Raw genomic sequence first — 10,843 nt, forward strand, 5'->3', positions numbered from 1 at the left:
AGCTAACATTACATACATTTAATTAAATATAACTTATTATATTCAATTTACGAATTGATAGTTAATTCGTCTCAACTAATATTATTTAATCTTCATTAAATAATTGTCTCATCAACACAGTGACTAACTGTTTAGTCATATAAGGCATCAATGTGATTATATTTCTATAACCACATCTCTCAAACACATCTTATAGGTGTGACCTTTAGGGACCAGTTGATCACCGCCATCTGTATGATAATAACGTCAAACTTTCTAGCAAGCCAACCGTTATTAGGTAATCGTTAATCAACTGATTAAATACGAAGTATATCCTTGTGAACCTGTAAGAGATTTACAAATTTTATCACACTAATTTGTGGAGGACACAAGCTCCAATAAACTCCCACTTGTCCTCACAAGTGTATGTGCGATAACCGATTCTCATATCCTAAAATTTCTCCCACTCAATGTAAAACAATTTGCAAAATCTGTATTCACAAAGGTCGTATTTTACAAGTGATCTGCATCAAGAGTGGTTTCCCCGACTAGAGAGTAACTTAACTTATAAACGAATCAACATTCGAGCATGGCCATGCATTTCAGTTACAACTCCTCGAGTGGCCCTGAGAAATAACTATACCTGATAAGGGTTGGATATTTTCCTCAACTCGAATCCTGCAGATGTAAGCACAGTATGAAATGACCCAAAAAAATCTACTTAGCCTCCGATTCACGGGCAGACCGTGAGAAAGAAACCAAAGTCACCCAAAAACTGCCTTAATCTCAAGAGACAGTCGATAGTCAAAAGAATCGACTCTAGGAACACAATGGATGTCCTATCCACGACCTGGCACCGAATGTTTTTAAACATTTAGGACTCCATTACGTTGTCACAAAAATTTGTCCTACGAGGTATCGTTATAATCTCGCATTTGCGATCGATCAATCAACATTTGACTTATAGCTCGTTGAACCCACCATCAATCGACTGCACAATATAATAGCCAGAGTTATCAGCTCTTGTAGGCGATTACGGACCAAAATAAAATATAATGTAATTCAGTTCACTTTCTGGCGTTCATTGTTCTCAGTACAATCCACATGAAAAACAAAATATTATAATAAAACGATGAAGTTATAAATAGTATATGAAAAAGATAATGTATCAAATCCATAATCAAGTACTACAACTCAGGAACACGTTTAATTCCCATGGAAATAACGTGGCCTACATGCTTATCATAATTCAACGGTTTAGTGAGAGGATCCACGATGTTATCATCCGTCGCAATCTTGTCTATCACTATATCCTCTTGCTCCACGTAATCACGGATCAGGTGAGCTTTCCGATGTACATGTCTAGATTTGTTGCTAGACTTTGGCTCCTTAGCCTGGAAGATGGCACCTCTATTGTCACAATAAATGGTGATCGGGTCATTCGAACTAGGAACTACCGTAAGTCCTTGTAAGAATTGACGCATCCATATCGCTTCCTTTGCTGCCTCCGAAGCGGCATAGTACTCAGATTCAGTAGTAGAATCTGCTACAACACTCTGTTTGGAACTCTTCCAGCTGACCGCAGCACCATTAAGAGTGAAGACGAACCCGGACTGAGATTTTGAGTCATCTCGATCCGTTTGGAAGCTAGCATCTGCGTAACCGATTGCGCATAGCTTAGTATCACCTCCATAAGTCAATACCCAATCCTTAGTCCTCCGTAGGTACTTGAGGATGTTTTTAACAGCTATCCAGTGTGTTTCACCTGGAGTCTTTTGGTACCGACTCGTCATACTCAATGCATATGCCACGTCTAGACGTGTGCATATCATGGCATACATGATCGATCCTATTGCAGATGCATAAGGAACACGACTCATGCGCTTAATCCCTTCAGGCGTCGTGGGTGACTGAGACTTGCTCAACTGCATCCCAGTCGTCATTGGAAGGTTCCCCTTCTTGGAGTTGGTCATGCTGAACTTTTCAAGAATCTTATCCAAATAAGACTCCTGACTAAGTGATAACGTCCGTCGTAATCTATCTCGGCAGATATGGATTCCCAAAATGCGTTGTGCCTCACCTAGATCTTTCATCTGGAAATGGTTCTTCAACCATTCTTTAACCGAAGATAGGAGAGGAATGTCATTCCCAATCAGGAGTATGTCATCGACATACAATATCAAGAATACAATCTTGCTCCCACTCGACTTGATATATAAGCATGGTTCTTCGACCGATTGAGTGAAACCATACTCTTTTATCACCTGGTCGAAACGATGATTGCAACTCGGAGAAGCTTGCTTAAGTCCATAAATGGAACGCTTAAGCTTGCATACTTTCTTAGGATGTTCAGGATTTATGAAACCTTCGGGTTGCACCATGTACAACTCTTCCTCCAAATAACCGTTTAAGAAGGCGATTTTCACATCCATTTGCCAAATTTCATAATCATGAAAAGCGACAATCGCTAAGATTATCCGAATGGAACGTAGCATGACTACGGGTGCAAAAATCGCATCATAATGCAATCCGTGCACTTGAGTGAAACCTTTTGCCACTAGTCGTGCCTTATAGGTATCTGGTTGCGCGTCTAAAGAACGCTTTATTTTGTAAAGCCATTTGCACTGTAGAGGTTTTACCTTATTAGGTAAATCAACTAGATCCCATACGTCATTCTCATACATGGAGTCCTTCTCGGATTGCATGGCTTCGAGCCATAGCTTTGAGTCGGAACAGGCCATAGCACCTTTATAGGTAGCGGGTTCATTACTCTCTAGGAGTAAAACGTCATTCTCCTCGACCATACCAATGTATCTGTCCTGAGGATGAGAGACTCTACCCGACCTCCTAGGTTCCTCAGGAATATTAACCGTGTCATCAGTTGGAGGAACAACTTCCTCTATCTGTTCCTCGGTTGTTGGTTCTGGAATCTCCGACAGCTCGAAGGTTCTATTACTTGTCTTGTTCTCGAGAAATTCTTTCTCTAAGAACGTCACACTAGCCGCAACAAAAACTCGATGTTCGGTAGGCGAATAGAAGTAATGACCAAATGTTCCTTTTGGATAACCTATAAAGTATGTCCTGACCGATCACGGGCCGAGCTTATCCTCGTGTCTCCACTTGACATAAGCCTCGCAGCCCCAAACCCGAATAAAGGACAAGTTAGGGACCGTTCCCTTCCACATTTCATATGGAGTCTTGTCGACAGCTTTAGTCGGACTTCGGTTAAGTATAAGAGCAAATGACAAAGAGCAAAACCCCATAATGAATCAGGCACTACCGTGTGACTCATCATGGATCGAACCATATCAAGTAAGGTTCGATTTCTCCGTTCGGACACACCATTAAATTGAGGTGTTCCAGGTGGAGTTAACTGTAGAACGATTCCACAGTCTTTAAGGGGTTGATCAAATTCATTTGAAAAATATTCGCCACCCCGATCTGAACGGAGTGCTTTAACCTTTCTACTCAGTTGGTTCTCAACCCTGTTCTGGTATTCCTTGAATTTCTCAAAGGACTCACTTTTATGCTTCATTAAGTAGACATATCCGTATCTACTCAAATCGTCCGTGAAAGTGATAAAATATCTATAGCCATCTCTAGCGGTAATTGACATAGGTCCACAAACATCAGTATGTATGAGTCCTAATAGGTCACTAGCGCGCATTCCAACACCTTTGAAGGAAATTCGAGTCATTTTGCCAATGAGACATGATTCACACGTGCCATATGTAGAAAATTTGAATGCGGGAATAGTCCCATTATCGACGAGTTTCTTTACGCGTTTCTCATTTATGTGTCCCATTCGACAATGCCATAGATAGGTTTGATCTTTGTCACCAACCTTTAATTTCTTAGTATTCATGTGTAATACTTCCGTGGTTTGATCTAAGATGTAAATTCCATTCATGGAAACTGCTTTGCCATAAATCATTTCATTGAAAGAGAAAATACAGCTATTATCCTTTATTGAAAATGCAAAACCGTCTTTAGCAAGTACGGAAACAAAAATAATGTTCTTAGACAAACTGGGTACATAGTAACAGTTATTTAAAAATAACTCAAAACCATTAGGGAGTTGGATTACATATGTTCCCTTCGAGACAGCAGCAACTCGTGCTCCATTCCCGACTCGCAGGTCCACATCACCTTTTTCGAGAGGTATGATGTTCTTTAGGCCCTGCAAATGATTACATAGATGAGAACCACAACCAGTATCAAGTACCCAAGTTCCGAAACTTTCATGGTTAATCTCAATCATATGAATATAAGATGACATACCAATAGGAACGACGTGGCCTGCTTTGATGTCCTCATGGTAGACGGGACAGTTCCTCCTCCAATGTCCAGTCTTGTGACAATGGTGGCACTCAATGTCACCGCCCTTGCTCTTTGCTTTGCCCTGTGAGCCACTAGTCTCACCGGGCCCACTCTTACCGTTTCCTGGCTTTTTAAACTTTAGCTTACCTACAGCTAGGTCGCCATGAGCCTTGCCCTTACCTTTACCCTTGTTGGAAATCGTGAGAACATCCTGCTTCATGCTCCCACTCAATTTCATATCCTTCTTGGTCTGTACGAGAAGGGAGTGTAGCTCATGAGGACTCTTTTTCAAGTCATTCATGTAGTAGTTCGCCCTGAAAAGGGCAAAACCATCATAAAGAGAATGAAGCATTCGGTCAATGACAATGCTCTCACTGATTTTGCAATCAAGTGCCTCCAGCTTCTCGACATTCTCAATCATGTGAAGAATGTGTGGGCTAACCGGTTGGCCCTTCTGGAGTTTCGCATAAAAGAAGCGACAGGTATGCTCATATGTAACGATTCTCGGTGCTTTTGTGAACTCATTAGTGAGCGTGGTGAAAATCTTGTTCGCACCTTGGGCAATGAAGCGTCTCTGCAAATTGGTTTCCATTGCAAAGATGAGTACGTTCTTTATCGCACCCGCTTCCATAACGAAGTCACTATAAGCGAGTGACTCGTTGACTCCTGCATTGGGGCCTGGGTTTACCGGTATTGGCTCAGTTAAGTACCTGAGCTTACCGTCAAGAATGGCAAGATTCCGTAGTCTTTGCCTCCCGATCCGCAAAGTTGGACCCGTCATTTTTCAGACGTGTGAACTGATTCATTTGGTCCATGAATATTTTCAGCCAGGACTCGCGTCCAAGTGTGGCACTAGGCATTTGGATTGCGTTATTTTCAGACATTTTGTTGTAATAGTATTATCAAAATAAACGTGTTCTACACTGCGAGAAGAAAAATAAAATAATAAGCATGTGCATCGTTTATATTTTTAAGTCTAATGAACTACTGTCATAACGCGAAGACTCAAAACATTTATACAATTGACCTCCCTCAAGAATTATATAAATGATCCCAAGACTCAATTCTCTGTAAATTGATAAGCTAACCTTTTAGCTAATTCTACCGCTCGAATTCTTGGTCGATAAATTTCTATAAATTCTATCTTTAGTCCATCATAATCACGATAAACTCTTCGGAATATGATGTTGAGGTAAACTAAGTCAACACAACTACTTAACCAACGTAGAAGGGGTCATATTATGCCTACCGACGAAGAAGGGATTCATAGTTGTTTGCCCTTATAAAAACTAATCTCAATTTCCGTTTTAGAGGAAGATCCCATCAACTTTATTTTAATCCATTTTAAGTGAAATAATATCTAGCATGTGAGAATTAATAAACTAAGGTGATGGCTTAAAAAAAAATGTGACATCTGTATGTCCATGAAAACTAACATACAATCTATATGAGTCAATTTTCATGCATTTTAATAGTAGGTGGTTTGGTTTTAGGCGGAATATGATTCATAAACTATCATGTGAATGAAAAGCAATAGGAATGAAAACGTAAAAACAATAAGAAAGTCCTAGTGTGGCCTATCCTATCAAAATGAACATAAATACAAGTTTGGAATCCATCCTTGGACCCGAGAAGCTTGTCTTGATGTTCCATCTTGATCCATGTAGCGGGAGTGAGCTCCAATCTCCATCTTTAGTCTTCTTTGAGATTACAATAAATAAATTAATTACATAATAAACCTATTTATTACATTCTAATTTCAAAATCCCAAAACTAAAGGAAAAATATAGGAGATTCGAGATCTCATAATTACATAAAAATTATGTTTCTTTCATTACGAAAACATAATTGACTAAGGCCACACTAAGTATTACAAATTACAACCGATTGCAAAAAAAATACGTAAATAAATTCATTCAACGATTCATTCAACAAAAATAAAATGCATCAACTAAAATAAATTAAACATACATGACACAATTCCTTAATTATGTTGATTAATTTATCCAAACCACCTATTTAATTGATCAAATTAAGTGACAATTCCTCAATTAATCACAATAATTTTAATCTTAATTCATATTAAACTTGTAATATGAATTTAATCCTTCAATATTTTAAACTGCTTTAAAATAATTAGGTATCTATTAATTATGAACCGCTTCACAATAATTAATTTGCCAAAACAAAACAAAAACCTTTTTTTTTTGAGTCTCGGCAAAACGAGAAAAAAAACAAAAATTTTTTTCTTTTTTTTATATATCAGCTCACGGCTGAAAAAAAATAACAGCCCTTCCTTTTTTTTCTTTTCTCGGTAAAATAGCAAAAACAAAAAGGCAGCCCGTTTTTTTCTTTATACACGGTTTTTCTGTAAAAACCGAAACAATTTTTTTTTTTTAAACTGTCCTGCGTGAACAGTAACAGAGACAATTTTTTTTTTTTTTTTATTTCACGGCTGGATGAACCGGAACAAAAAAAAAACAGAAAACCTAATTTTTTGTTTATGTCTCGGCTAAAAAAAAACAACAACAGCCCCAAAATTTTTATCAATTCGGCAAAACCGATTTCCATTTACATCTCGATTTTATAAATCGAAACATTTACAAATTATCATATTATTATCTTAACCGATTAAAAACAACAATATGAAAATCAAATGAAAATAAAACAATAACAAAAACCGCAACAACATGGCTGCAAAAAAAAAGTTCTCGGCACAAAAATTTCAACCGTGTAAATTTTTTTCCGAAACCCTAATCATGTTTACAAACAATTTTATGAAAATCATCAAAATTAAAACTCGTGGCCTTGGCTCTGATACCACTTGTGGGATTCATCCGTATGCATCCCTTTAAATTTAAGGACTATAACGAATTATAACATGATGAAACTATTCATAAAATTAAATTGCATAAACAAAATTGTAAAGAATTAAGAAATAACCTTCGGTCCTAGCAAATACGGCCTAAGAACAATATCAAAGTTGATATTTGCCTATCAGTTGCACCCAAGACGATATGAGATATGCCCTTAACTTGTTGCTAGAATCGATCTCTCAAATTTTCTGTAAAATTAGGTTTTCGTATTTTTGTTGAGATGAGAGGCAAGAATGGGAAAAGAATTAAGTTAAGAAAAAAACCTCTAACTCTCCTTATAACCGAGTATATGGAGAAATAGGGTTGATTTTCTTTTTCCAAAAATCGGCCCATATGAACCGAAATAATAAGGATTAAAATCCTTATTTTCGGTTATTCCAAAAATGTATAAATGTGTTAAATATAAATTGTCATCTAGTGAGGATCGAACTCATGACCTCTTGGTTTGAGTACCCTCACTATTACCACTATGACACATTCATCTTGTTGATATTAAATATAACCGATTACATTTAATTACGAATTAACATATTAATTCGTCCAAGCTAACATTACATACATTTAATTAAATATAACTTATTATATTCAATTTACGAATTGACAGTTAATTCGTCTAAACTAATATTATTTAATCTTCATTAAATAATTGTCTCATCAACACATTGACTAACTGTTTAGTCATATAAGGCATCAATGTGATTATATTTCTATAACCACATCTCTCAAACACATCCTATAGGTGTGACCTTTAGGGACCAGTTGATCACCGCCATCTGTATGATAATAACGTCAAACTTTCTAGCAAGCCAACCGTTATTAGGTTATCGTTAATCAACTGATTAAATACGAAGTATACCCTTGTGAACCTATAAGAGATTTACAAATGTTATCACACTAATTTGTGGAGGACACAAGCTCCAACAGCAATAGCATCCGAACCCAGCTCCCCAAGAGAAGAGAAAGAGAAAGGAAGGAAACCATAACCCGCTGCCGCGCACAAATCCCCGTACTTAGCACACTTACGCTGAGCAGCATCAGGGACAACTCGGCCAGGCACAAAATTCGTCATCCCAGTCTGAGTCAAAGGAGAAGATCCTGTCAAGTCAACGCACACATCCCGCCCTCTAACCCACGAATAAAGCAGCAAATCCGCAGGACGAAGAGAGCCACCATGCCCATCAACTAAACCGATATCAACCTCCTTTCCCGCAGTAATACCAGATCTATAACAGATGTCGAAAAGAGTGTCCCGGACGAGGTTATGCTGATGTTTAACGCCCACAGTACCCGCACAAGAAACAGCGTGGTCCCCAAAAACATCCTCAAAAAACCCGAGAGCAAGCAGGGCAGGGCCTAGCTACCGTGAATAACGGAACACCCAGACGATACCCAAGCACACAACGGTAAGTCCTCCCGTTCATAGTCTAACCCAACTCCGAGATAGGAACCGCATATAACCAATCAGAGGAGTGAGACCTCTGCTGAGACTGCCATAAAGCAAGCTGGCGTGGTGTCAAAGAGAAAACAGACTCTGAGGTAGCCGCAACCGTTGCGAAATAATTGTCTGCCAATTTCTTCATAAGTTTGGGGGCAGCAATTTCACTAGGGTTACCTAAGATACCAGAACCTGTAGTCACAGTAAACACCCGCACGACATCATCAAAAGCAGGGCCAGCAGCTACAATACCAGAAGGGCCAAGGAGCTTAGCCTACAAACCAGCAGACTGCAAACGGGACGCAATAAAAGCATAGAATAAAACATCTCCCGCCGCATAGACACCAAGACCACCAAGGTGAAAGGGGAAAGTAGCAAGGCGCCACTGCCAATCCCCAAAACCCGGCCCAGACGCGGTGACAATACGTTCCAAGCTGGAACGAAGAACGACATTAAAAGGAAGATTGACTGACCCAAAAACACTAGGGGAGCAAGTACGAAGTGAGAAATAGAGCTTAGATATATATCAGTACAAGCTCGAAGTAGAAGCAACTCACACTGAGGGTCCTCGCAACCAAGTCCATAAGCTCAGTGGTCTTAGTTACTCTCTTCGCCACAATCTCACTGCTAAACCCAGGACAAGTACTGACAGGTCCACCCAAAACTGTAACACCACGCAATGGCCGAGAAATAGAAGGTGGGAAAATCCCAGGAACCGACTCCGAGGATCCTCAACAGGCCAAAAGACCTCCGTCTTGGAGACATTAAGATGTTGTCCAAAACGAGGGCCATCCACCATAATCAAATCCAAAACCTTCCCCACCTCCAAAGTATCACCCACAATGGTGCCATCATCTAAGTACCACGCCTGCAAAGTGAGGTTAAAAGTGTCCCGGATCTTGCAAACTAAAGGATGCAAAACCAAAGCGAAAAGCAAAGGGCCCAACGGATCACCATGCTGAACACCTTGACAAGACCACAAACACTGCTCCCCGTAAAAAAGACGGACATGGCTGGAATAACAAAACTCCACCCAACGAGAAAGAAACGGCCAACGGCGGCGGACCTCCTGAAGCATGGTCGAACGATCAACAAGTCGTTTCCAGATCTACCAACAGCAATAGGACGAACCCCACCACCCGGTTTAACGTGTGGCGTGAGAGGAGCGCTGGCAATTTACTCACCCAGAGGAAGAGGACACCGGCCCTCAAGAAAAAGTTTAACCACCCTAGTAATACAAGTCATCAAATCATCAGAGATAGCCACATCAGCGCCACTCAAACAGTCCAGAAGGTGTTGGGCACGAAAACCATCCCTCCCACAGTAAGTACCACGTGGAAAGCTCTGAATCATATCCAAGACCACAGCCGAAGAGGCAACCAGAGGATGATGATCCCCAGATAAAGGAGGCAATGAAAGAGGCGGGGCGACAGGATGCTTCTCACGCAGGGCCACAAGAGTGGCATCAGAGTAGGGGGCAACCCCAGAGGAAGAAAGAACCCAGACAACAGCAGTATAGTGGCCATCATAAATATTCCGCCGACATTGGCGGAGGTTAAGCTCACTCAAATCAGGATCCTCATCCACAGTAAATGAAGAAGGACCCTCATCAAAACACTCCTGCAACAACTGCAAACTCCCCCCTTCCCCCAGGTGCCCCCCAAGCAAGGATAACCCTGGCAATACTCTCCTCCTGATGCTGATGCCGAATAGCAGTCCGACACTCATGATTACTCCGAGGAGCGAAAGTCCTAAGCAAACAAAGTGGTAGAACAAGCAAACGAACCCAGCGGGAAAGATCACTAGGGGAACCAAACACCTTATCCAAGGCCCCTTTCAAAGCCCGAGCAAACCCAAGACGACACTTAAGAGGAATAGATTTCATGGTGCGAAGGCCTAAAGACAATAAACGATCTAGGGAAGATATAGACCACTGAACAAGCTCTACACTATCATCAGAAGAAACCGAAGTAGAAGGAGCCAAAGGTCTCAGAATACCATAAATATGGAAGGTGTAGAGGCCATCAATACACTCTGGATGCATCAAAATATCACCCCGACTATGCCGACATCTAGCTCTAATAGTACGGTTTTTAAAACACGCCCTACACAACCAGAGCCCCATCCGTCTCAAAGAACTCTCGGCATTGGAATAAACAGTCAAACTATTAGCAAGAGTCTGACGCGTAAGGTCCAACGCACCATCATGACAATGACGGTCCTGTAAATGTTT

This window comes from Silene latifolia, chromosome 1 (assembly GCF_048544455.1).
Source record: "Silene latifolia isolate original U9 population chromosome 1, ASM4854445v1, whole genome shotgun sequence".
In the NCBI taxonomy this organism is placed as follows: domain Eukaryota; kingdom Viridiplantae; phylum Streptophyta; class Magnoliopsida; order Caryophyllales; family Caryophyllaceae; genus Silene; species Silene latifolia.